The sequence below is a fragment of the Herpailurus yagouaroundi genome, unplaced genomic scaffold (genome assembly GCF_014898765.1).
Source record: "Herpailurus yagouaroundi ecotype Mexico unplaced genomic scaffold, PumYag 164, whole genome shotgun sequence".
NCBI classification, from domain to species: domain Eukaryota; kingdom Metazoa; phylum Chordata; class Mammalia; order Carnivora; family Felidae; genus Herpailurus; species Herpailurus yagouaroundi.
In genome coordinates this window covers 29413121-29439026 of record NW_024412405.1, presented here as the reverse complement: position 1 = coordinate 29439026, position 25906 = coordinate 29413121, and the positions used below count along the sequence as shown (strand labels likewise).

General features: G+C 38.6%; 2 long non-coding RNA genes across 2 annotated transcripts; both read right to left on the bottom strand.

Annotated features, from left to right (window-relative positions):
- Nucleotides 1–528: 528 nt before the first annotated feature.
- On the bottom strand, nt 529–25638 carry LOC121037814 (uncharacterized). The gene is made up of 2 exons (XR_005794004.1): nt 25441–25638; nt 529–865 (listed from the first exon to the last, which is right to left on the bottom strand). It is a non-coding gene; the product is annotated as an uncharacterized LOC121037814 (long non-coding RNA).
- Nucleotides 7459–13314, bottom strand: LOC121037813 (uncharacterized). Its single transcript, XR_005794003.1, has 2 exons — nt 12573–13314; nt 7459–10932 (listed from the first exon to the last, which is right to left on the bottom strand). It is a non-coding gene; the product is annotated as an uncharacterized LOC121037813 (long non-coding RNA).
- Nucleotides 25639–25906: the final 268 nt, after the last annotated feature.

Here is a 25906-nt window from a genome sequence, read left to right as displayed (position 1 = left end):
TTAAGGAATTAAGTTTTATTTTCGTATCGGTACTGAATAGAATTTTATTCTTGGTCCGTCTGCATTTACTGACTTAAACTCAACAGAATTAGCTACTCCAAACCTATCCCTAAGACTTTGTGCCTCCTGTTCTCTGTAGGTCTTGTTATGCACCTTTAGGATACTACATGCTGCCTAACTAGGATCTTAGCCAGCACCTTTGAAAGGGAGTTTTGATTGGCCTGAGTCCTTTCAGCATGACCTAAAATTATTTTGGGTCAGACTTTTAAATCCCAAGTCCATCCTGTGATTTCTGTGGTCAGGGCATTTGGCAATCATGCTTTCCAAAAATATTGAGACATCGGGAAGAAGGCTCCAAAACCAGTGTAGATGTCAGCACCTTCATTTATAAGAACTCACACTGCCGTCATGGAAAACATGCTAATGCCAGAAGGAGGGAGAGAGATTAAAAGAGTTCTAGAAGCAACAAGTCGGAGCTCGATTTCCTGGTGGTGGTGCATGCATGCACACATAGAAAGATGTCAGAAACAGTTTTACAGCTTTTTTTTTAATCTAGCAAAGGAACATTTTATCCATTTGTCTGCCCTGTGAACTCTGGTGCCTCAACTGCATTAGCTTTTTGTTCAGTTTTAGGTGACTGAAATGCTGAAAACAGGTTCCTTGTGAAGTCTCGCCAAAAAGCGTCAGGGAAACGGTATCTGTTCATGTATTGGACCAGAGTTCGCATTCTGACGGAGTACTTTTCATGTCAAAACTAGTATCTCTGTGGTCATGAAGCCCTCTTCTTGTCAGCTATTAAATTGCTACCAAGGGCTACAGGTGGGGCTTTTTCTTTTCTTCTTTTTTCATTTTAAGTTTCTTCCATCTAAAAAAAGGAAGACAAAAGAAAACATTGATTTATACAGAAATCCTAATTTGCTACTAAGAAAATGATGTTTTGTGTGGTCACATGATCAAAGTGTCTCCCATGAAGGATTAATCTGGTTCTGGGAATAGTTCTGAGAGATTTTATATCCATTTTTGTGAAGCTTCAAGAGGCTTCAGTGTAACACGACACCCCAAGAGGTCTGTAAAGTTGTTAAAATATTAAGAAAGACATAATTGTTAAAAGACTAGTTCTTAAATAAAATCCCTTGTGGAATATGAAAAATCCCCTAAAGCTATAAGGCGACAGTGTTGCATTGAGGACTGATGTAACTCAGTTCATTTAGAAAATACCATAAACAGCTTTATTATGGGAATTTGGTAAAGAAATCTTTCATTAATAGGAAATATTTGGCTCTACACTGCAAATAAAGTGATGTTTACATAATTTGCTAAGATCTTTCAGAGATTCAATATCCTCTGCTCAGCCTTAACATGAGTACTATATTAAATATATGATTTTGAAAAAAAACTTATAAAATTCAGTTGTGGGTAATGTGATTTCTCATCTTAAGTTGTACCCTTCTGTTGTTCACGGAATTCATTTGGTGTAATTAGGGGAAATGGTTCAAATCCCCTACTACAGGCTGATGTGATATAGACAGTCCTTGCTAGTGCACCTTGTTAGAAAGAGATATGCACAGATTCTGAATGTCCAAATTCATCAACGGGAATCTGTGCTAGATTCCCAGTGGTACATGCAGAAGGAACACTTCAGTCAAACACACAGTTGACTTGTATGGGCTTTAACTACAAATCCCAGCGAAATCCTGAACCTGCTGGTCTGGTCTGGACCACATGTGAACCTTTGCACTTCTGTTTTGCCCCTTGGTTTATACCTAGAATTTGAACTAGTCCAAGTAGTCTGTTTTATCTCGTTTCCCTGAGGACCACCCTGGTATTCATCTTAAAACTCCCTGGAAGTGTGTCCTTGGCTCAGCTTAGAATCTTTTTTCCTGGGAAGTGTGTTCCCTTGGAATAGAACATGGGTGGTCGTGAGCCAGGTATGATCAAGAAACACTGAGCAATCTCTAAAGGTTAGAGTGTATAGCCAAAAGCCTCTAAATCTAAAGCAAGACAATATAATTTTGAGTATCAGTGAGCACTGAGGTTAGCCTTTGGTGCACCAGGGTTGCATAGGGAATTAAATGTACATGGACTTGGTTAAGACTTCCTCCCCCACTGTGGCTCCTTGGACTCTGAATCTATAGGGGAGTCAAGATTTTATCCTGTAAGCCAAGAGAGAGTGGCATGATGAAATATGCATTTTGAAAAAAACATTAAATGTTTATTTATTTTAGAGGGAGAGAGAGACAGAGTGTGAGTGGGGGAGGGACAGAGAGCGAGGGAGACCCAGAATCTGAAGCAGGCTCCAGGCTCTGAACCACCAGCAGAGAGCCTGACACGGGCCTTGAACTCACAGACTATGAGATCGTGACCTGAGCCGAAGTCAGACGCTTAATCGATTGAGCCACCCAGGTGCCCCGAAATATGCATTTTGAAATGAGAAATTAGAAGTTTTTTGAGTGATGGATCAGAAGGAAAGAAGGCTGGAGCCAGAGCAGTCAAGTCATTAACATGTTCCAGATGAAAGACCGAGAAGATGGGCACAAGGGAAGAGTCGGTTAAAGAAACAGTAATCGAAAATGACTCTTAAGATGCAGTAGAAGGTCCCAAACATGTAGAGATAAGCTTTTATTTTCTGAACTCAAATTGCATGGAAGAAAAGTGTGTAACCTGTCAGAACGGCTAAAATTAACAACTCAGGAAACAACAGATGTTGGTAAGGATGCAGAGAAAGGGAACCCTCTTGCACTGTTGTTGGGAATGCAAACTGGTGCAGCCACTCGGGAAAGCAGCATAGAGCTTCCTCAAAAAAGCTAAAAGTATAACTACCCTATGACCCAGCAATAGTACTACTAGGTATTTATCCAAAGTATACAGAAATACTGATTCGAAGGGCATGTGCACCCCAATATTTGTAACAGCATTATCAACAATAGCCAAATTATGGAAAAAGCCCAAATGTCCATCAACTGATGAATGGATAAAGAAGCTCTGGTGTGTGTGTGTGTGTGTGTGTGTGTGTGTACACACATACATACATATACACATACATACATACAATGGAATATTACTCAGCCATCAAAAAGAATGAAATATTGCCATTTGCAATGACGTAACTGGAACTAGAGCGTATTATGCTAAGCAAAATGAGTCAGTCAGAGAAAGACAAATACCATATGATTTCACTCATATGTGGAATTTAAGAAACAAAACAGATGAACATGGACGAAGGGAAGGAAAAATAAGATAAAAACAGAGAGGGAGGCAAACCATAAGAGACTCTCAACTGTAGAGAACAAATTGAGGGTTGCTGGAAGGGAGGTGGGTGGGGGATGGGCTATCTAGGTGATGTGTATTAAGGAGGGCACTTGTTGTGATGAGCACTGGGTGTTATATGTAAGCACAAATTCTACTCCTGAAACCAAATACTATACTATACGTTAGCTAATTTGAACTTAAATAAAATCTTGAGGAAAACAAAAACCAACAACAAAAACAAAAGGTATGTAAGATAGGAAGATCCAATGTGAAAACAATTTCAAAGATGGCAATAAGAGATAGAATCATCCAAACTGTAAGGAGTTTGCTAAATGCCTCTCTTTGCTCTCTTTGAAACCCCAACTAAGGCAGATACTAATTTTACATTACATAGCACTAACTCTTCACCTTGTACACATTTGCTAAAGTTCCTCTTGTAACAAGCTATCCTTAAATTATGCATTAGGGTGCTCTGCTTCTGTCAGCTGCTGTCAGCACTCTTCCTTAGTGGTTTCTACCATCTGAGATGGTGGTTCCCTAGCTCATAAAAGCATGTGATTGTTATCATCAGTCCCCTGGCTTCATTCTTATTTCACAGGATGGACTACAGAAGATAAAGTATAAATATCCCTTTCTTACTGTTCATTACCAGTCACATTTTCTCATATTCAATTTCATTCTTCCCTTCCAAGAAACCTAAATAGGAGTAGATATTGATTTTGGAAATGTGTTTCTTAATGGTAAGAAATAGCAAACTATACCCTGAGTTGTAACTTTAAATGTATATTGTATGTCCTTTGGATGAAACAAAGATGTGTACTTGGTCCTATTTTTAGTGCTCCTGCCGTATATCAGGAGACACATATTCTGTATTTAGCAGGAAAAAATATTTTTACCATTTTTCAGTGCCTAGAATGAATAAAAGATCTAAGATTTCTTGCCTTGTGAGCCCTTTTACAGTTTAGCAGAATCAAGAGGTGAAAATTCACCTGCAGTTTTGATACACAACCTGACAGGACATGGGCTATAACTCACAAAAAAAAAAAAAAGAAAAAGAAAAAGAAAAAAAAAGAAAAAAAAGAAAAAAAAAAGTCCTGTTTGAAAGATTTATCTCTTGGAAGGAATCCATGCAGATAAAGTGGCTGGATAAAGCAGAATGGAATAGCACACAATTGAAACTGGTTGTTACACTTTTCATGTAATGGCATTCTTTTGTTCTTTGTATTAAATATTCTAAATAGTCTCTCTATATTAATTGATAGATTAAAGCAAGCTAGATATTATGTGCGCATGTATCATTTCTGATTGGCCCAATTTGAAAGCTTACTGGGGCATGAAAAAAACCACCACACACACAATGCTTTCTTTCTGGGCAGTGTAAGGAACACAAGACTGGAGACAGAAATGGGGATGTATTCTGATGATCACAGCCTTGAATGGGCAAACTATCTGTTTCAGAATAAAAGCACAGAAGACTCAGCATAAGGATACTATCCCCTGTTTAACCTAAGACAAGCACATCAAATCCAAAACTTCACACTTTGTCACAGACAACACTGCTGATGGTGTGGTTTTCCTTGTAGGAAAATGTGGACGAAAACCTAGATTTTTGTGGCCAGTCTTTGCTGGCTGACAGGGTCAGCTGCATGGGGCAGTCACTCGGGGCCCAGTGCCCAGCAGGGCCCTGTACTTGGTTTAAAGCTTTGCTGTTGCTGAGTGTTAAAAATTTTAAGAATTTTTGAACTAGGAACGCTGCATTTTCATTTTGCAATGGGCATCACAAGTTATGTAGCCAGTCCTGCTGGCCGGACCCAACATTTTGGAGCTCAGTCTTGTTACTTTATAATGGTAGGACATGAAGCCTTTGGAGAGTTTTTGGTATTTTGTTTGTTTTTTGGTTGTTTTCTTTTTAAAAATTAAGCAGTATTACTTTTGAAGCTAATTTATTTATATTTATGGACTTGAATCTCATACCTCTGGATGGCAGGGTATTATTCTTATTCTATTCTTATTCTTGAATTAGGTCTCCCCACTCCCAACAGGTTTAATAACATAATCTATTAGCTGTAGGTCATGATAGGAGATCGAGCTCTAAGTCAAACTTCTATTATAACTGCTGAATACATCCTTCCAGCCTTAGTTCTCTGAGGTGGAACCTCTGTGCATGTCTCATACACTCACTTGCTTTCTCCCTGATGGTCTTTCATTTCCACTTTTATGATGCTGTCAAAACTGTGCTTCAGAAAAGCCTAACTAAAAAGAAGGAAGCCAGGTGTTCACAGACATTTTGATTAACTTTACCCTTTTAAACCACCTTTGAATTTTAAAATGCATTCTGTGGAACACACTTAATTCTTTGCCTACTACTACATCATGTGATTCAGTATTAACTGACTTATAGCCAAGTAATTATCTCTTGCATCTCTACTGAGGGAATACATGTTATTGAAATGGTTAAGGTTTTAATTTTTTTTAGACAAGATTTTTGCTAATTAGATATCGTTAATTTACCCATATGTTGGTTTCTTAAATTTTTTTAATGTTATGATTTTTAAAAGTTGGATATTCTACCTTCTTCTAAAACATGGGAGGGGCTGTTTCAGTTAGTAATTTAATGAAGTCCAACTTATCTATCATTTTCTTACGGGTAGCATTTTTGTGTCCTGTTTAAAAGGTCTTTGCCTATTCTAAGCTCATGTATATTTTCTCTTCCATTATTTTCCAGAAAATGTATTGTTTGACTTTTCCTATTGAAATCTATTCCATATGGAATTCATTTTTATTTATGATATAAGATAGTGAGGTGGGATTCAAGGTTTATTTTTATTTGTTTTCCAGTTCACACAATATCACTTTTTGGGAAGAAGAAAAGCAAAAGAAACTATCATTTGACAACCCTTACTCATCAGTGCAGTATTTGTGTATATGGGTTTGTTTCCGGACTATTTCTGGAATGTTTTTTCAATACATTTATTGTCTATCCTTTAATGAATAATAAATTTAATTACAATAGCTATAAATTTTAATTTCTTTATTTGATGTTGTAGGTCTTCCAACTTAACTTTTCTTCAAGGTCATCATGGCTATTCTTGGTCTTTAACATTTCCACATTGATTTAAATCAGCTTCTCAAACTCCACAAAAATACCTGTTGAGATTTTAACTAGGACTACAGGAGATCAAACTCAGAAATGACTTTTCTGATACTATTGTCTAATTCATGGACATAGTATGTATGACATAGATCTAGATCTTTTTAAATTTCTTTCAATAATATTTTATAGTTTTCTCTCTTACACACTATTGTTAGATATAATCCTATTTGTTTAATTTTTTGATATATTATAAATAACATTGTATCATTTTTAATTTTATTTTCTAATTTATTGGTATTTTATGAGTATAATTTATTTTTGTGTATTTTGTATGTACTGCGATAAATTCACTTATTGATTCTAAATGTTTATCTTTTGGATTTTCTATGTACATTCTCATGTCTTGTCTTCAATGCATATATACTTTATTTTTCTTGCCTTATTGCATTGGCAAGACTTCCAAGAAACTCTTAAGTGGCAATGGCAATGGGGTTCTCCTTATTTCTTAAGATAACTTTATCTCAGAAAGAAATTTTTCAGAGTTTCATCAAGCTTAATATTTACTATAAGTTTTCTTTGAAGATACTCTCTATCATATAAAGAAATTTCCTCCTACTTCTGTTTTGCTAAGAGGCATTTATTTTGTTTTGTCTCAGTAATGAATGGTTGTAAATGTTTTTATTTATTCATTTGAATTTATTAAAAGGGCTACATGATTACTCTCTTATTTCTGTCAGTGTAGTGGATGACAATGATTGATTGTTGAGTGATAAATCAACTTCCCACTCTTAGTTTAATTCCAATTATATTATGTTTTCCCATACTGTTAGGTTTAATTTGATATTCTTTAGTATGTTTGTGTCTCTATTCACAAGAAAGATGGGTAATTTTCCTTTTTTTTATGTCTTTGCCAGGTTTTGCTGTCAGGATTACAATGGTCTTATAACATGAGATGGGAAATATACTCCCTCTATCTAGACTATTAAAAAGCCTGTGCAGGATTGAAATAATGTTTTCCTTAAGTATTTAGAATAATTCTCTTTTGAAGTATCTGGGCCCAAAATTTTCTTTGTGTGAAGGTTTTTAATTTTGAAATCAATCTCTTTCATAGATAATGGCATCATTCAGATTTTTTATTTATTTGTATCAATTTTGGTAAGTAATGCTTTTTTCAAGGAATTTAATGTATGAAGTTAATTAATATAAAGTTGTTCATGATCTCCTTTTACTATATTTTAACATGTGTGATTTTTAGCTTTTTTCTCCCTCTTCTAGTGGATGTATTTAAGGCTTTAAAATTTCCTCTTTAAGCACTACTCTTCCTACATTGCACACATGTCACTCATTTCCAAAGATTTTCCAATTTCCTCAATTAAAACTTTGATTTTTATCTCTACAGTGCAGTGAGAGCACTATAAACCCTATGCCACTGTTTTCTGTTTTGCTTCCATGCTCTATGCCAAAACCCAGCCTACTCCCCGAGGGCTTGTGGGGCTCACCTCAAAGTATTTCCCTTCTTTCTGCAATCAAGACTCAATCTTCAAGGATTCAGGATCTAGAAACTTCAAGTCCTGGCTTCACTGGTTTCCATTTGTAACGTTTAGTGTTTTTGTTTTTGTTTTTGTTTTTTTCTCTTTTTTTCTTTTAGATAGAGATTTTGTAGTTATCCTTTATGGCAGATGAGACACAAGATACTTCCTCTTAGACACATCAGTTTACTCCCCCCACCTCACCCCAGGTAAAATTTTACTGGTAAAATGCATTTCACTTCTGCTGCTGTCATACCACGTATTTGTTCAGTTTATTATTACCTAGAGAATGGCAATATAGACATATTGAGAATCTTTTTGAAAATATTTAGTTTAAAAATTAGTCATAATATTTCCCTTTTCTTTGTGTGTCTTGATACAATAGGTTGTATGTATGTGTGTGTGTGCTATTTCAATATCTGATTTTATCTCTAACGCAATTGTAATTCTTTTTTTAAAGGATTGCCATGGCAAAACTGGCTTTTTTTTTTTTTTAAAGATGGGAGAGGAAGCATCAAACACTAGTTATTTTTGAGTTTCATCAAACCTGTGTATTCCTTCTTGTGTGTAACAGTATGGGAATTGCTGTGATAGAGATGAGGATTGAAAACCCCTACTAGTGAAGCTAAAACTCCCCTGGGATGTTCTCTGATTCATAAATATAGATCAGCACATGCAAATAGTTCTCATCTGTTATGTTGCAAATCTTTTCTCACTGAGCTCACTTGAGCATTATTGGTGGCTCAGTAGCATCATCTTTCTCTAGAAAGAACAATCCCTAACAATTTTCGGTACTTTAATGTCACATTGGGGAATGACTCAGTCATAAAACAGATAATTTATTCATCATGGACAAATGAGTGAATCATGATGTGGTCACTTGGATCTATATCCCATTTGTGATTATTTCTTTAATTCATTAACCAGAAAACAAGACTTTTCATGCCAGTGTTTTTTGCCATCCATGAGAAGCAGCATGCTTGCATTTTCACTTTCTATTCAGGCCACTGTGAATTCTGTCTCTTAAATTATTTATATCAGACGAGTCTTTCCTTATTAAGCTTTGCCGCCTGGCCCTGTCCTGGAAGCTCTGGACCCAGGGCACTGTTTCTCCGGGTACCCTCTCCTAAACCATGCCTTTATCCAGGTGAGCTCAGGTTATGCTGAGCATCAAGGGAAGCCTTCAAAAAAGAAAAGACACACAAAATAGTATCTTGCAGTTTGAAGAGTAGAAGGAGGGATAGAGAGTTAGACAGTCCCACCCACTTGTCCTGGTACTGGGAGAGGAATTATGATCCAGCTCTATATATTGAGACTACAGAGTAATAAGACTGGTTCAACAGGTCACTCAGGAAAATCATATTCTTCTGGCCATACCAAACAGCTTTAGATCTTTCTTAGGTAGTGCTCTCAGAACCACTTTCTTTTTCTTCACTCTGGAAGAGTCACTCCCTGGACCAGCAATGTCCCTTCCCATCATCTTTCATCCAGTTGGAGCTGTGAGTGGAAGACAACTGTGGGAGCAGCGTGCATCCAGGGTGACTAAGTGTAGCTGGGCAGGGAAGGCTTCTGAGCTGGAGATAGAAAAGCCTCCACTGCATAACTTTGATGATTGTGCCATTTTGTTCTCTAAGACAATTGCTATTCTGTCTTTGAAACAGATCCAATAGAAAATATATTAATTGTCCCAAAAGCCCTTAAACTCTTGCCATTATTTAAGTCAAAAGCAGCCTGGTGATAGTGACACAGGGCAACTGAGAAAGATGTACTGTCAGGGTGGAAAGAGGGGAGAAAACATTATCAGAAAAACCTGGATAGTGTCTTAGTCCACTCAGGTTGCTATAACAAATTCCATAGAGCATGTGGCTTACACAGCAGAAATTTATTCCTCACAGTTCTGGAGGCTGGCAAGTCCAAAATCAAGGCACCGGCAGATTTGGTGTCTGGTGAGAGCCCACTTCCTTGCTCATATAGATGGCCGTCTTCTCTCTTTGTGCTCACATGGCAGAAGGGGTGAGGGAGCTCTCGGGGTTCTCTTCTGTTAGGGCACTAATTCCATTCATTAGGGCTTCATTCTTACCTCCCCAAAGCCCCACCTCCTGATATCATCACATTGGGGACTAGGATTTCAGCATGTGAATTATACAGACTACAGCAGGTAGGCTGTGAGTTGCTTTGTTGACTTTTTTTGGAAGGTCATAGTCAATTATGACAGTGTGAAGACTGTATCAGAGAAGTACCTGATGCAGACATAGTGAGAGGAGGAAAGGAAAGGAGGAGCTGCTGCATTCTGTTACTTCTCTATTGGTTTTCAACATTTCTAAGTTGGAATACTTGCTTATGAAGCAATACCAAAATAGTCTGGATTTATATGGAGGAACACCAACATATTTAGAAAATGCATGATGTCTCTCATATAGTTGGTGTCTGTCCAGCATCCGTTTAACTTCTATGGTTCCCAGAACAAATTAGCCAGTGAAGACTCTAGCTCCAATCCCTTTTTTCTTTGCCCAGACAAATGGTGACAGATTTCTTCATTTATAAAATATAGTGGTTAATTTGGATGATTCCCCAATTCTAGCCAGCTTTGATAATTGAAACTCTGCTTTTGTGAAACCTGAGGTTTTGGGACTTCTCACCTAGTTTCGACATTGAGTAGCATTACAGAGTACTCAGTGGTATTCCGGGTGCCTTAAGGACCCTCTGTTCATTCCAGCTACGATAAAAACTGCCAAGCGCTTAACATCAAACTGCATTTTCTCCAAGTGGATTGCCAACGCATTGATGCCAGAGATCACAATTGCCTTTTGGAATATCACGTGATAACTGATATCACAGCAGTGCCAGCCAATTCAAGAGAAAGATGGCACTAGTTACTTGTTTCAAGAGGGAAATTCAGGTACAGGCGGGGTGGACTTCAGTGTTTTAAAGTGAAGCTTGCTGATGAAAGGCAACTCACAAAGTCTGGTGCCAACTGTTTCTTTTGGCAGGTCACCAATGTCACTCAGATCTCAGCTTAGCAACTATAGATGCTAATTACCTTGAAGTTTATCAATCTACCTAAAAGCAAAAACAATCATCTGATGAGTCAAATTATCACTCATATCAAGCATCATTATGGTTTCTTTGCCTATCAGAATAAATATGTAGTTCAATGGAGTAGAAAGGGACTTACATTAGGAGTCAAAAACCCAGGTCCTAGGACTTCATAATTTATTTGTTGAACATTCTTAGGGGAAATTATTGATCTTCTCTGAGCTTTTTCTACATCTAAACTTAGGAATAATCCATATGCAACATCATTTTATAAGAATGTTAAAAGACCCCGAGAGAATTCACCTCTAGTTTTATAAGTGAAAAAACTGACCCTCAAAGAATTGTATTCACTTAGTGAAACTGGAAATTCCACGTTCTTTCTGTTAGTTTTTATTAGCTCTGTTTTGAAACCAAATGAGACAATGTATATGGATGCTACAATATAGAAACTGTAATATACTATCCTGCATAGTGTATTGATAAAGAAGGGCAGTAATGACATCTCTCATTTCCAAATGAGAACATTAGGGCACAGGTAAGTTGAAAGATTATTTGAAATCAGCTCTCAAGGGTTAGAAGTCAAGTTTTTTTCATCTACCAACTTCAGGAGTATCTCCGTGAGAATAGACTATAAGGGAGTATTATTTTCAATAGGGACTAAATATACTTGTCACTAAGTGGCAGTATAGAATAATGGAAAAGGCATAAGTTCTGGAGGCCAGGAAACCTGGCTTCCAAATCAGAACCCATCCCTTACTAGCTATATCACTTTGGATAAATATTTCACCTCCCTGAGTATGAGGTTCCTCAGGTAAAAAATGGAGATCTAATTAGTAATAATACTATCAAATACTTATGGAACATTTATCATGTCATAATTACTCCTGAATAGTTTTGTATTATTGTTTCAATGGTCTTAAATTTATTAGCTCTGTGTATTCGTAGAACAGATTTACTTGAAAACTTTGAGAAGATTAAATATGCCAAGCCCCTGTTTAGTTTCCTTCCTTTCTCTCAAACACTACAGAGAGGTTTGATATTCACGCTGGTGACAAAACATATACTGTGACAAATGAATCCCTTCCTCTTCCCACTGTGACCCAACTAGGAAGTATGGGGATGGGAAAGGAAAAACAATGGGATTGATTGTTTCATATCTATCACAATTAGGAGATGAATTATTGATTATTAGTGTTTTTCCAAGCATTAATAACAATAATGCTCTGGCCTTACTTTATGGTCATTTCTATCCAACCTGAAAGAAATAACAGTTTTCATTGGGTTTTCAATTGATGTTGTCGGTGTTTGCCCATAACTGAGCAAAAACATTTTCCCTCCAGGAACTGTTTTCTCATTAAAGCATAGGCAAACTGCATTCATTACATAGCACATATCATTTAATTCTTGTAATTTTATCTGGTTAAAAAAAAAAAAAAACATAATGAGAAGGAACTAACTTCACAGGAGATTTTTCTAAAGGAATTATACCCTACAATCAAAATCAAAATTGACTTTCCAATTAGAAAAGGAATTCAGGTCAGGAATGTGAACTAGCAATTTCAAAATTTAACCACATATATCGTTTAGAACAAATATTACAAACAAACTCTTTTTGCTGCTCTATTTACCAGAAGATCTTTTCAGCAGTTTCTGTAAATTCTTACCTTGTTGCCAAAGAGTGATTTGAGGTTCAAAAGCAACTGGAGAATAGAGCTATTATTTCTGTGACTTTTCATTAATTCTGAGCCTTATGGTGACTGAACATCTTTCTTTCCAGAAGCTCAGAGACATTGTTTACTGAGCTGCTATGCTAATTTGTACTTTGGAACAAAGCTTGAGCTAGTACCTCCTTCAGAGATGGTGCAAATGAATTGGGTAGAAGCAATGGTACCCAGATCTTGTAGCTTTGGAGATTGTCAAAACTTCAACAACAGAGTATTTCACAATTACTCTTAAATCTTTAGATATAATCTCTCTTCTGAATTCTAAATATATTAACCACATATGGTATATTCACCTGGGAGTCCCAGAGGCACCTCAAATTCAGCTCATTCCATATGTACGCATAATATTCTGCAAATCTGCTACTTCTTTAGTATGCTACATCTTGATTAATGATTTACTATTCACCTAGATGTCCAAGCCAGAAATCTGACCGTCATTCTTGATTGTTCCTTTTGTTCAGTGTTTGTATCCAGTGAATCTCTCCTGACCATCAGTTCTGCTTCCAAAACGTCTTTGAATCTGCTCATTCCTCCAACTACTATCCTCATTTTCTCTCTCCTGGATGATTGTCACAGCTTCCTAATGGGTCTGCTCGTCCCCAGGGTAACCACTTTCCATTCCACCCACTGAACTGCTGCCGGAGTGTGCTTTTTGAATAACAAATCCGATCTTGTCGCTCACACAATTAAAACCCTCCAGTGGATCCTAGCCATTTACAGCATGAAAATTCACACCCCTGAGCATAGACTTGCAAAGACTGTTTTTGATCTGGCTCCTCTGTCTTTCATCTGCAACCTAAGGCAATCCTCCCTGAACGTTTCCTGGTTTGGTTTCATGTAATCCTCTCTAGGGTTCCTGTGTCTTTGCACATGCAGTTCCCATGCCTGGAACAGCCTTTATCTCTTCCACCCCCTACACACCTACTCAACAGCTCAGGAGGCACCTGTTCTGGGCAGCTCCTCCTGTGCCCTTCTGTGCATATTCTGGGTAACAATCTCATGCGCATCCTTATAGTAATTTTTACTTCATTATATTTTAATTCATTGTTTATGTACTAGTTTCTCCCTTCTTTCTGTGTATTCATTTGAGCATTCTTTGTATTCCCAGCATCTATCAGAGCATTTGGCAGTAGAGTAGGAACTCAGTACATGTTTGCTGAATATGAATGAATACCAAGGCAGCTGGTTTCAGTCAAAGCGCGGCAACCCCAGGCATACAACTTAACGTCCTTTGAGACTTTGTCCTCATTTGCAAAACCAAAGATGACAAAACCTATCTTCCTGTTCTGCTGTGAGAATTAAATAAGAAGGACATACTCTGTAAACAGTAAATTAATATATAAACATATATAAGATCATATAATTACTGTGACCTATTACACACCGAACAATAAAAATCAATAAAAACTGATTTATTGATACACATGACACGTGGAAACACATCACGAAACTACCAAGGCTTTCCTTTCATTCCCATCTCCATTGCTTTCCTTCCCTTCACTATTGATCCATATACCCTTGATGTTATAACCACTACATCTGGTGTCCTAAAGTTGCCGTCCACTTTCAGATCTGCATGACTTTGTATGCTGTCCCCCTGCTCAGAATGTCCCTTCCCTCTGCTCTCCTGGTGAATTTATCCTCTGAAGTCTGACGCCAGTTTGACACTCATTTTTAAGTTCATTTATTTATTTTGTGAGAGTGTGAGAGCAGGGGGAGGGGCAGCGGAAGGAGAGAAAGGGAGAATCCCAAGCAGGCTCTGTGCTGTCAATGAGGAGCCTGGTGTGGGGCTTGATCTCAGGAACCAGGAGATCATGACCTGAGCCAAAATCAAGAGTCGGTCGCTTAACCAACTGGGCTGCCCAGGAGCCCCCAGAGTTTAATACTCTGGCAAGCCTTCCCTGTCTCCCCCAGACAGAACTGATTATGCTCTTCCCTCAGACACTTGGTATATGCTTGTCTTATGGTTGGCTACACTGTAGATAGTTTTGTTTGCGTGTTCATCTTTTCCACATTCTATTGTGAGCTCCTTGAGGTGAAATCTCATTTTCCTAGGACTGTTATTACCATTTCCCTGTGATTGTTCCCTGCAAAGTGAGTCTCACTCAGATTCCCAAACCAAAGGGCACAATACAGGCAAAATATTTAAGCATTCGCCATCTCTCAGGTTGCCCTTCTCTCGGTTGAAGAGTTTGTGCTCTAGGAGACACCCTGGGTTTATGAGTTTCCCTCAAATTTCCCTTGATGACCATTTGGGATCTGCCTGGGGCTTCCAGGTGTTGAGGTTCTTCCAGGTCACTGCTCTCCCTGGCATTTTGTAGCTGGATTTGTTTTAGAGCTTTAAGTGGATGCAGTCTTGGTTTCCCTCTTAGTATCAACTCAAGTCTCCATATGAGAGGCTGGCACTCTCTTTCCTCCCTGGTTTACTTTTCCCTGATGCCTGAAGCTTTGCTCAGGAAACTCAGCCCTGTGACTTACCATGAGCTATCTCTCATCCAGGACATATGCCCCAGAATATTCTTTCCCTCCCTTCCTCTTGTCCTGCCCTGTTTGCTTTCCTTCTCTTCTTCCCCTCCCTCTCCGTCTTCCTATTCCCCCTATATTGACCATGTCTTCTAAAGGCAGCCAATTGTCACTGAAGATTTGCTCAGTGCTAGGCACCTGTGTTAAGCACTACACATGCATTATATCATTGTTCCTTGCAATAAATCCATCAGGAATTACTATTAAGGCTCCTATTTTAAAAGAAAAGGACACTGAGATGTACAGAGATATTATGACTTAGCAGACGTAGGATTTCAAACAACCTGGGTCTACTTGAGTAGAAAGCTCATGCTCTTAACCCCAGTGATTTTTTGCCTCTGAGGCATCTCTGACCCCACCCCCCTTTCTCCTGTCTGCCTCTCCCCAATTCCTCTGAGCCTCTGCACTGCCACCAGTGGCACACAGTTTGCCCACATTGTGACTTAAATGATCATGTTCAGCTGCACGTCCATGATCAACTTTTATTGCACAACCTGTCAACCTCCCTGCTCTGCCTTTCTTTACGTACAACATCTGGTAACCTTCACCTCTTGACATACAGCAGAGGGAAAGAGCTGCAACTTCTTTATCTTTACATTCCTAACGTCTACCACAAGTGGGTCCCAAACAGATCCACTAAACAAATACACAGATTTTATTGACAATAGTAGAGAAAAGATGAATAGAAGCAATATCCAACATTCTTTTGACCTGGAATTATGTTAAGTACCGTTGATTTTATATAGAAACATTTGACATGTTAAGTGTTCGCAAAGGAGATGGCCCAAAGCTGACTAGCTGACTACTAGGCAACCTTGTTGGTTTGGATTGAATTAATGCAACAAATTCAAACCTAAGTGTAGAAAACTGGGTTTTTTAAAACAGAAAAGGGAAGTTGAGCCCTATAAAAACATTTACTTGTGCCTTTTTCTCAATCTTAACTTCAATATTTTATTATAATTAGAAGCAACCATATTTGTTATAATTACTTTCTCTTTGCAACATTCCTGGGAGATTAGAAAAAGAGTGGGTAATTATAAATTGAAGTGTAGAAAGGTGGCTTGGTCAGGATCCTATAATGAACCCAAGGAACTGCTTCCCTGCTCATGATTTTGCTCACTGGCAAATCTTAATACAGTTTTTGGTTCTCAAGGAACCACTTATAAAATTAGACAGTAAAGCAAAGCTAATTTGAAGTTAGTTATTTAACTTATATAGTCATGAATCACTCACTGTAGACTGTATGCTATAGACTAAATGCATTTTGTTTTCTATAAGGTCACCTAAATGGGGAGTTTTCTTCTTTGAACTCTGAGCCTATGATGGGAAAAGGCCCATCCATATATCTCTACTCCATGCTGTATTGCTTTTACCTTTTTGGGAATATGGTGTTTTGTCATGTGTTGTAGAAAGGATAATAGCCACCCCCACCCCCCACCAAGATGTCCACGATCTAATCCCCCAGAACTTATGAATATGTTATGTTGCATGGCAAAAAGGAATTTGGGTTACAGATTGAATTAAGGTTCCCAATCAAGTGACCTTAAAATAAGGAGATTATTCTGGATTATCCAGGGGGGCCTAATATAATCACAGGGGTCCTGAAGTGACCATGATGTAAGAATGGCTTGACACATCATTGCTGGCTTTAGAAGGGGCCACCATCCAAGGCACATGGGTGGCCTCTAGAAGCTGGAAAAGTCAGAGTGACAGGTAATTTACTAGAGTCTTCAGCAGGGACACAGCACTGTTGACACCTTGATTTTAGCATGGTGAGACTCATGTCAGACTTCTGGCCTACAGAACTGTAGGATCATAAATATGTGTTGTTTTAAGCCACCAAGTTTGTGGTAATTTGTTATGGCAGCTATTGAAACATAGTATAACATCCCTGTGATGTCCTATCCATCCACAATCTTGAGAAATGGGATTCCCACACCCTCCTGGACCACTTAGGTATCTGACTTTGAATTTTGGTGACACTCTCTCTCCCCAGGCTGAAGGACATGTCTACTGTTCTCACGTCAGTACCTGTTAGAAGGGAGGGGTGAATCCCACAGAGAAAAGCTCAGGCCCTGGTGATCTCCTTATTTTATTTTTAAAACACGTTTCTTCTATCTAGTGTGTAGATATTCTGGAGTGGTTTGAAGAATGTTGAATGGGGAATTGGTCCTGAGCCATCTCACTTGGACCTGGAACTACTGGCAAATGTAGGCCACACTGAGGGGCCAGGCCCTGCCCAACAGAACTAACATGGTGCTTTTACCGTTAAGGTCCCCACAGCCTTTTAGTAAAGTCTGGCTCCTGCGCCCCACCTCCACCCCTTTACCATATATGTCTGCATATATCAAACACTAATTGTGAAAAAGCTCCATACCCTTGCACGTGACATTTTGGCACCCTAGGGAAATCAGGCATGTAATCAGACTAGTGTTTCTGTGAATCACCACATACTGTGTGACAGGTAAGGAGTTTTCCAAGCTTTTGCTGTCTTAATTTGGCTCCAGCACAGCCAATATGCACTATGACATAAAATTAAAAATCAGTAGCCTCAGTCCTCAAGGAGTGTGGGTACCTATTGAAGAGATATACATAACGTGATCTTTGTGGCAATAGATATTTAGCTGTTGTGCACTGGTATTCTTGCATAGCTGGATCTGTTTTGATTGGCCAAGGCCATATTGGCTTGGCCATTTGATCTGCCCTATTGGCTATTATGTGTTTTGGATGTGGGAGAACAGTGAAATTGCCCTTATCTCATCTTCAGGATGGAAATGGAAGCCTGTTGGGAGAGAAGAGTCAGAACCTTGAAGAATTAACAAGCATTACTAAGCAGTGGAGAGAGAATTCCAGAGCATGGGCAAGGTCAAGATTCAAATAATTTTAGCCCATGTATAGAGAGTGTTTGGTCCGAGTGGTGAGGGTGCTAAGTACATGCTGTTGGGAACCACAGGACTCTTGAAAATTTGTCTCTGGAGTTCTTTGGTTATAAATTTTTTAAAAAGCTGATCGGTGTAATAGTTAGCTTAAAATTCTTTTGTTGTTGAAATGAGTGTTTCTGGTCACTTTTTTTTTTTTTTTTCTCAAAGGTTGTTCATTTTGGCACACTATGAAGTGGTCCCTCACCTAGCTTGAAGGATTACTGATTTGTAAAATGGCTTTTTAATTTTAATTTTGCTTTTTAAAACATTGAATTAATTGCCAACTATTTATTTCTCCCCTGTGCTGTTTGTAATGGTTGAAAGCACAACCTAAATATCCATCAGTGGCAAGAAGTGTAATGACTCCTTAGGAATATGGTTGGTCTACATGCAGTTCCCCTCTGGAAATAGCCATAGTATGGCCTTGAATTTGAGCTTAGCATCTCCAAGTTCCTATTTTTGCATTTATGAGATGGATTCGTAACATCTGCTTTACACAATTATTAAGAATTAAAACAGACAATAAAAAAAATTGCCACAGTGCCTAGAATACACTAAGCTCACACTCATTCAAAGGTAGCTTCTTTCATTATTGTATTTTTTCTTAATTTTTTTCTTATTAAAAAAAAGCAATGAATTATTATTGCAGAAAACAAAACAATAGCATAAACACAAAGCATACAATAATCCCACCTATTCAAAGATAACTGCTATTACTATCTTGCAGAATATTTTCCATATCCTTTTATATGATTTCTATATATTACATACTACTATTTTTTGGTAAAATTGGATCATACAATGTGTGCTACATTAGAACCTACTATAATTAATTTCAGCAAACTACCATTTGACAGACATGTATGCTATTACAAATTTTTGCTGTATGGCAGTGTAAGACAAAATGAATTATAAATTAAAAAGCACTAATGGTTCCAAGAATTGACACAAATACTTTGTACACACCAAGAGTAGCAAAACAATGCACAATTAGCCAATACCTTAAAAAGCCCATTTGTTCATCATTTAAACTTTATTTTCCTTTTCTTATTGTTTTTTTTTAATGTTTTTATTTATTTTTGAGAGAGAGAGAGAGAGAGAAAGAGACAGAGTATGAGTCGGGGAGGGGCAGAGAAAGAGGAAGACACAGGCCCCAGGCTCTGAGCTGTCAGCACAGAGCCTGACTAGGGGCTTGAACTCATGAACCGCAAGATCATGACCTGAGCCGAAGTCAGACGCCAAACCGACTGAGCCACCCAGGCACCCCTACACTTTATTTTCATGTGGATGTACTTTCTTTCCATTAAAATGTCTTTCAAAGTAGTTTAATTAAATTGTGTCTGGCTAAGTCATATGCCATCTGGGCAAATGTGAAACTTTGGTGACAGAAAGAGGCGAGGGCCCAAAAGGGTTGTATGCCATGTTGAAGACCTTGACTGTGGATGCTGGAGAAACTTTGAAGAATTTTTTTTAATATTATTGTTATTTGGAAAGAGAGACAGAGAGCAAGTGGGGGAGAGGCAGAGAGAGAGGGAGACAGAATCCCAGGCAGGCTCCCCCTGTGCTGTCAGCACAGAGCCTGAAGCAGGGCTTGAACTCACAAACCGTGAGATCATGACCTGAGCCAAAATTAAGAATCTGACACTTAACTGAACCTTTGAAGAATTTAAATTTTTTTTTAATCTTTATTTTTGAGAGAGAGAGAGAGAGAGACAGTGTGAGAGCAGAGGAGGAACAGAGAGAGAGGGAGACACAGAATCCGAAGCAGGCTCCAGGTTCCAGGCTGTCAGCACAGAGCCCGACGCAGGGCTCAATCCCATGAACCGTGAGATCATGACCTGAGCCGAAGTTGGACGCTTAACCGACTGAGCCACCCAGTCGCCTCTGAACCTTTGAAGAATTGTAAAGCATACGCTAAGGAGGTTTTATCCCAGTTTTAGACTGCAAAAATGAGACCTGGAAAAAGTTACTCAAATATCAAAGTCCCCTTAAGATGGGGGTAGGGGCTGTGAGTTAAACCAAAAGTTTAAGTAAATTGCCTTGAATCTTTTCTGGGCAAGGTTAAGTAGGACATAAATATCAAGCAGTCCAAATGGATCATGTCTCTTTTCTGCCCTGTGGGAACTTACAGGAATTCTTTTTTTGTTGTTATAAAGTGTGTTACACTGATAAACTCTGGATACCTGTTGCCCACATTAGAATTCTAAAGATGAAGGGGACAAATAAAGTAGCTGTTACCCTATTTATGAACTGGATTGACTGCAAAAGGAAATGGTTAATGCCTCATGGCTTCAGGGAAGCATTTTATCTCCAGTGGTGTGTCTAAAATTTACTGTCCAAAGCAGATGCTTTCTCAGGCAGGAATTCTGCAGAATGTTTCAGAATTGCTTAGTGGGCTTGTAAATTTTGTTTCAATTCCATCCCTGCAATATCCAAATTCTTTTAAATGTCCAGGATCTTTTAAAAAATATGCCTCTCTGGTGACATGTCTGATTGACCGACATTTGGACCACAATGGCACAAGAAAATTGTCAGTAATCAGTGCTGTGAATACACACGCCTACCTGATTCATCCACTGGGCTCAGCTTGGTACCAGTGCTTTTGTTTTACATTCATTAAAATTCCTATCAGGACACAAAATGCTGAACATCACCCAAAACAAAACCAAACAAAACCAACCAACCAAAAAAGAAAGAAAGAAAAAAAAAAAAGCTTAGGCTCAGATACAGAAATGTTGGTTAATGAAGAAAGAAAAGCCATTTATATATTGTTTATTTTTCTTTAGCTCATTGTCATTTTTTTAAAATTTGAAGTTTTGTGGCAGTTATAAAACCCCAAACATTGTTTTTTTGCTTATTCAATTATCTCTTCGCCTCATGAAGATAAACTGAAAGAGAAAAAGTAAACAAAAATTAATGGGAGATGTTCAGTCTTTCTCAGTCCCTCTAAATGCTCATATAGAGTAGGATATCCTGTCTTTCATTTCAACCCATATATTTTGGTCATTAAACCTTCTAAAATATAATTTTGCTGTATGCAAGTTTGGGAAACATATAGGGGCTAAAATAGGTGTTATATTTCTGTAAATAAAACCTCTACCAACCCTATGTTACACAAACATGCAAGTAGTTTGGTACTTATTTGCAAAAAATACAAATGCAAGTTAATTCCAATTTTAGGAAATGCAATTATCTCTTAAGGGAAAAGCATAAGCTATTCCAGGGTAGAATTGTCATTTGATACAAGCTATTGGGTTTTACTTTCTTATTGAATATGTAATTACCCACTGTTTTTACATTTTCTTATAGTAGGGAGTAAAGAGAAATTAAATGAACAGGTCACATTGCTGTGCGTTTTTTGTTTTTTTTTTAATAGACAATGTGTTAAGCTAGATAAACAAATTTTGTCAGTAAATATGGCAGAGGCTTCTATTTGTCTCCACAGGGTTTGTTCTCATTCTTTCCTGTGATAATACAAACCCTGATTTGGGGCTTGACATACTGACACTAGAGGCAACAACACATGTTCCAATCTCCCTTGCTGGGTGTGGCCCTGTGACAAGTTCTGGATATGTACATTCAGCTTCCAGAACATATCCTCCGTCTTCCCTTTTGCTGCTTGGAGATGGGTGTGAGGGCTGGCTACTCATCTTGAATGGTGAGGATAAGGAAGCACTGCAGCGATGGCGGCATGGAACACAGGACACAACAGGTGCTACAGATCTGACTGTGGAATCGCCATACCATCCCTGAATCACCTCAATCCAGACTTTAATGCAAAAAGAAATGAAGATTTTGTGTGTTTATGCTTTAGGCATTTAAGATCTCTATGAGGGGCAGACAAATATAAATCCTAATGAAACCAGGACTTGATGTCTCAAAGTAGAGTGTTGGCCACGACAAAACCTAAAATGTAGATACTAATGGCTGAGACAGCCAAAAAAGCTCTTGTTATGCTGTGGCAACACATTTGGTTAAACAATTACTATGACGTCTTGGAAAGCAGAGTGATTGCTATTGCTGTAGCATTAGGGGAAATTATAGGAAAGATTCAATACATTATCTTATGTTTGCTACTGCTCGCTTCTTCAGCAAAGTCTACAAAAGAAGTAAACTGAGGTGTGAGCTAGTCAGTCCGGTAGCCAACAGCATCCTGCAATACAAGTTGACCAAGCATCAACTAATTTAAGCAATCTTAAATTAGTAAGTAATACTGACTACCCATACATGGTGCCTACGGTGTGCCAGGCACCATTCAAGTGCTTTATATATTCTAAGTAAATCAAGCCTCCAACAATGAAGTCCATAGTGGTTTTAGACCCATTTTACAAATGAGATCCAAAGAAGTTAAGTAACTTGCCAGTTATACACCTTACAAGTGAGGACCCTAATTGAAGTAGGCCATCTGGATTCAAAGTTTAAGTTCCTAACTGCTGTACTAAACAGTCAGCAGTTTGGGCTTTATGGGACTGAAAAAACTAATTGCTATTGTACCCGAGACTGAAGCAGTTCTAAGCTAAGGCTGCAAATAGGGCAGACTTGGCAGAAGATAAGATGGTGTCTCTGAGTCTTTCCCAAGCACCTGCAGTTAAGCGGTCTCTGCCAGACAATGAGAGCCAGCTCAGTGGCAAAGATCAGATGAAGAGTGTTGTCTCCCACCCCAGTTCTTTGTTTCAAAAGGCTTTAAGAGAGCCAGGCTGAAACATGAGAGAAGGGGGATGGGCAGAGCCCAGAGTCGATAAGTAAAAGACCTGTGTGTCTTTGGTCTTAAAACTCTGACTCTACAGGACTTCTGTCTGTGGCTATTAACACATACAACTACATACAACTGACCAGAAGCAAATAAACTGGAAGCCCATTAGATTTTTGAAGAAATTAGATTGCTAAAGACTCAAAATTCTGTTCAATCCCCAAAGCATTTGCTTGCCCTTAAACCAGTACCAGCAAGAGGCAGGCTACAAAAGCTGTGAAGGTCCAAAAAGGACACCCTCTCTAAATGCCCACCTCTAATGGGGCCTGAAGGCTAGTGAACAAGGAAGTTCCATTCAGGGGATCTTTCTTATTCAATGACCCAGAAAAGTGTCAACTACCAAGAAGGGAGTCATCTTGAAACCTGTCAGAGAAGACATACCTCCCCAGATGGTTCTGTTTCCTATTCTTCCATGGCATCAAGCTGCCTACAATCTTTACTACAGTATTGTTTTCCCTTACTGATAAATTTGGCTTTCTCCCATCCCCCAGGTGTTTTCTTCATAGAAGAAGGATAATATAAGTGTCTTAATTGTAATAAACTTTCATAAACATGGAGATAATTGTGAAGCCTCTGTTGAACATATCTCTTCTTTTAAGCCATGGCATTTCTCCTGATCATCTATTTAAGTCCCTCCTAAATTTCTCTTCCTTTACAAATGACATTTTACAATGATATCACTTTTATAAAATAATGGTGACTCCTGATTGGGTAGAAGATTTCAGTAAGGGTCAAGGGTAATGCTAGAGAAAGTTCTACGCAGATCTGGAATCACTTTAATCTCTTTCCCTTCTACATGTCAAAAATAGGAATGAGGTTCCAGAATAAACAGTAAAGCAACTTCTAGATAACCCAATAGAGGAAGAAAAAATGGCATATTTCCAGTAATTCCAGATTGTGTGGGAAGACAAAATATAATCAGTGGAGAGGAGATTGACTTGTACATTAGAAATGCTTTTATGTTGCTTTGAGCTCTGACTGAACTTGTTATTTCTGGACTCCATGACATGACTTAATGTCAGGGTAATGTGTTTATTTATTCAATTTGTATAATGTGTCCCAGAGTCTCAAGAAGTAAATGGAGGCATTATCAACGTAAATGAAGAGTTTGCTCCAAGCGGTGATGCTCTGGGGATGGATATCCAATCCAGATGTAGGTTTGTTGGAAGGAAAGTAGAGTGGGTGTCAGTGTCAGTTACCTCCAGGTCAACACGCTACCATGGCAGATGAATAGAATATTAAGGGTGGCCTAATAAATAACTGCTTTCCCTGAGGAAGAGAATTTCCAGGTTCTCTTTGTAACATCGAGTCTCTGATGAGAGATAAGGACACCAAATGATCTGGAGAAAGCAAATAAATTGATTGGCCACTGGAGGGGGGAGAAGAGCAGCTTGCACCGGAGGGGACAATGTAGTGGGTGTCCTATAGGAACAAAGCCTTCCTCTGGCTTCGGGTCGGTATGCAAACATTAGATTGTTGCCGGGGCTGGCAGCAGATGATGGTGAGTCCTCTGCCAAGACGTGTCCTTTTCCTTTGATAATGGTGTCCAGAATTCTTGATGAATGGTTGGGTGAATTTTCTAGGTTTCTGGGTGGGGATTCAAATCAATAGAACTGTGATACATAATTGTGTGTCTCTTTCCTTTTTTTTTTTTTTTTTTTTTTAAAGACGAGCCAGATCAAATACCCCAAAACTATCCATTTTGCACCAGATTTTTTTTTTTTAAACTAAATTCTCCTTAAGATTATAGCAATTGAACATTTGAGATGGGTTTGGACCACCAGCTAGTTTATTCTAAGTTAGTCCTGGTTTTAAACCTACCAAACTGTCCTCAGTTATGTCACTGGGCCTGATACATAAACAAAGAGCAAAATTCTAAAGTACTCTTGGTGATAGAAGGGGTGAGAATTACAGAATCAAACACTGATATCATGTTGAAAGTTTAGTAATAACCTGTTCTAATTCAATGCAATCAAACAAAAAGGAGTATTGCTTTTAATTAAATTTGTTGAGATAGACTTATGTAAATATATTTACAATCTGTCTGAGTAATTCAGGATAGAAATTCTACGTACAGCACATACTAGCCCCAGGCCACAGTGTGTGATGTGCAAGTTTTACACCTACAAAAAAAAAAAAATTCAAATTTATTCCATTGTTCAGTCTCCCCTACCTGGCTGGTCAGTGTGAGCTACCCCGTTTTTCCAGGGGTGTATCTATGCTCCTGGGGCATGAGAAAAGTACGAAGTACAGGTGTCTCTGCTAAGATATCCATCATCTCTTCTGGTCTTCAGTCATCAGCCCGCACAGGATAGGAATCATCATTTCTTTATAGTCCCATCTGCCTACACAGAATACATAGCCATCCCCTGTCTTCCTGAGGCCCCAACCTGGGAGGCACAGAATGAAGGTGGAGGGACTACATTTCTCTTTGGGATCCCAAGGCTGCCTCTGTTCACCTTGCTTCTACCATCCATTCTTTCTCCTTTCCCACCCAAATGAATCATTTTCCAGACTGTGGCCAAGGAGAGGTCAGGTGTCTTACAGTTTTTCCTCCCACTTATTTTGTCCTCGCACAGAGTTGTCACTATCACTCAAGTGCTAGGTTTCTTACCTTCGGCACTATTGTTACTTCATTGTTGGGGGGGCTGTCCTGCTCACTGTAGGATGTTTAGCAGCATCCCCGGCCTCCACTCACCAGATGTCAGTAGCACTTCCAGTTGTGAAAATTGAAAATTGTCTCCAGACCTTGCCAAATGGCCCTGGTGCCTTTGCCCTTGATGGAGAACTACTTTGTGAAGTGTATGCGCTTTTAGAAACCAAAGCTGTTGAGATTTCCCCAGAGACAATAAACAGTGTACGGGAGAGCTGGCGGAAGGCATGGCCAAAGGAGATATGAGAAAGTGGGAGTTTATCACTTAAGTTATTTATAAACCCTCTATTTGACATTCAGGACAAGGAGACAGAAATGTTAGGATAGCTACACACACACTTCCACACTACACATAGAAACTGAAATGTTAGAGGGGTTTTGACTTCGTATTTTTTTTTATGAATTGTTCTCTCCTTACCAACACTGC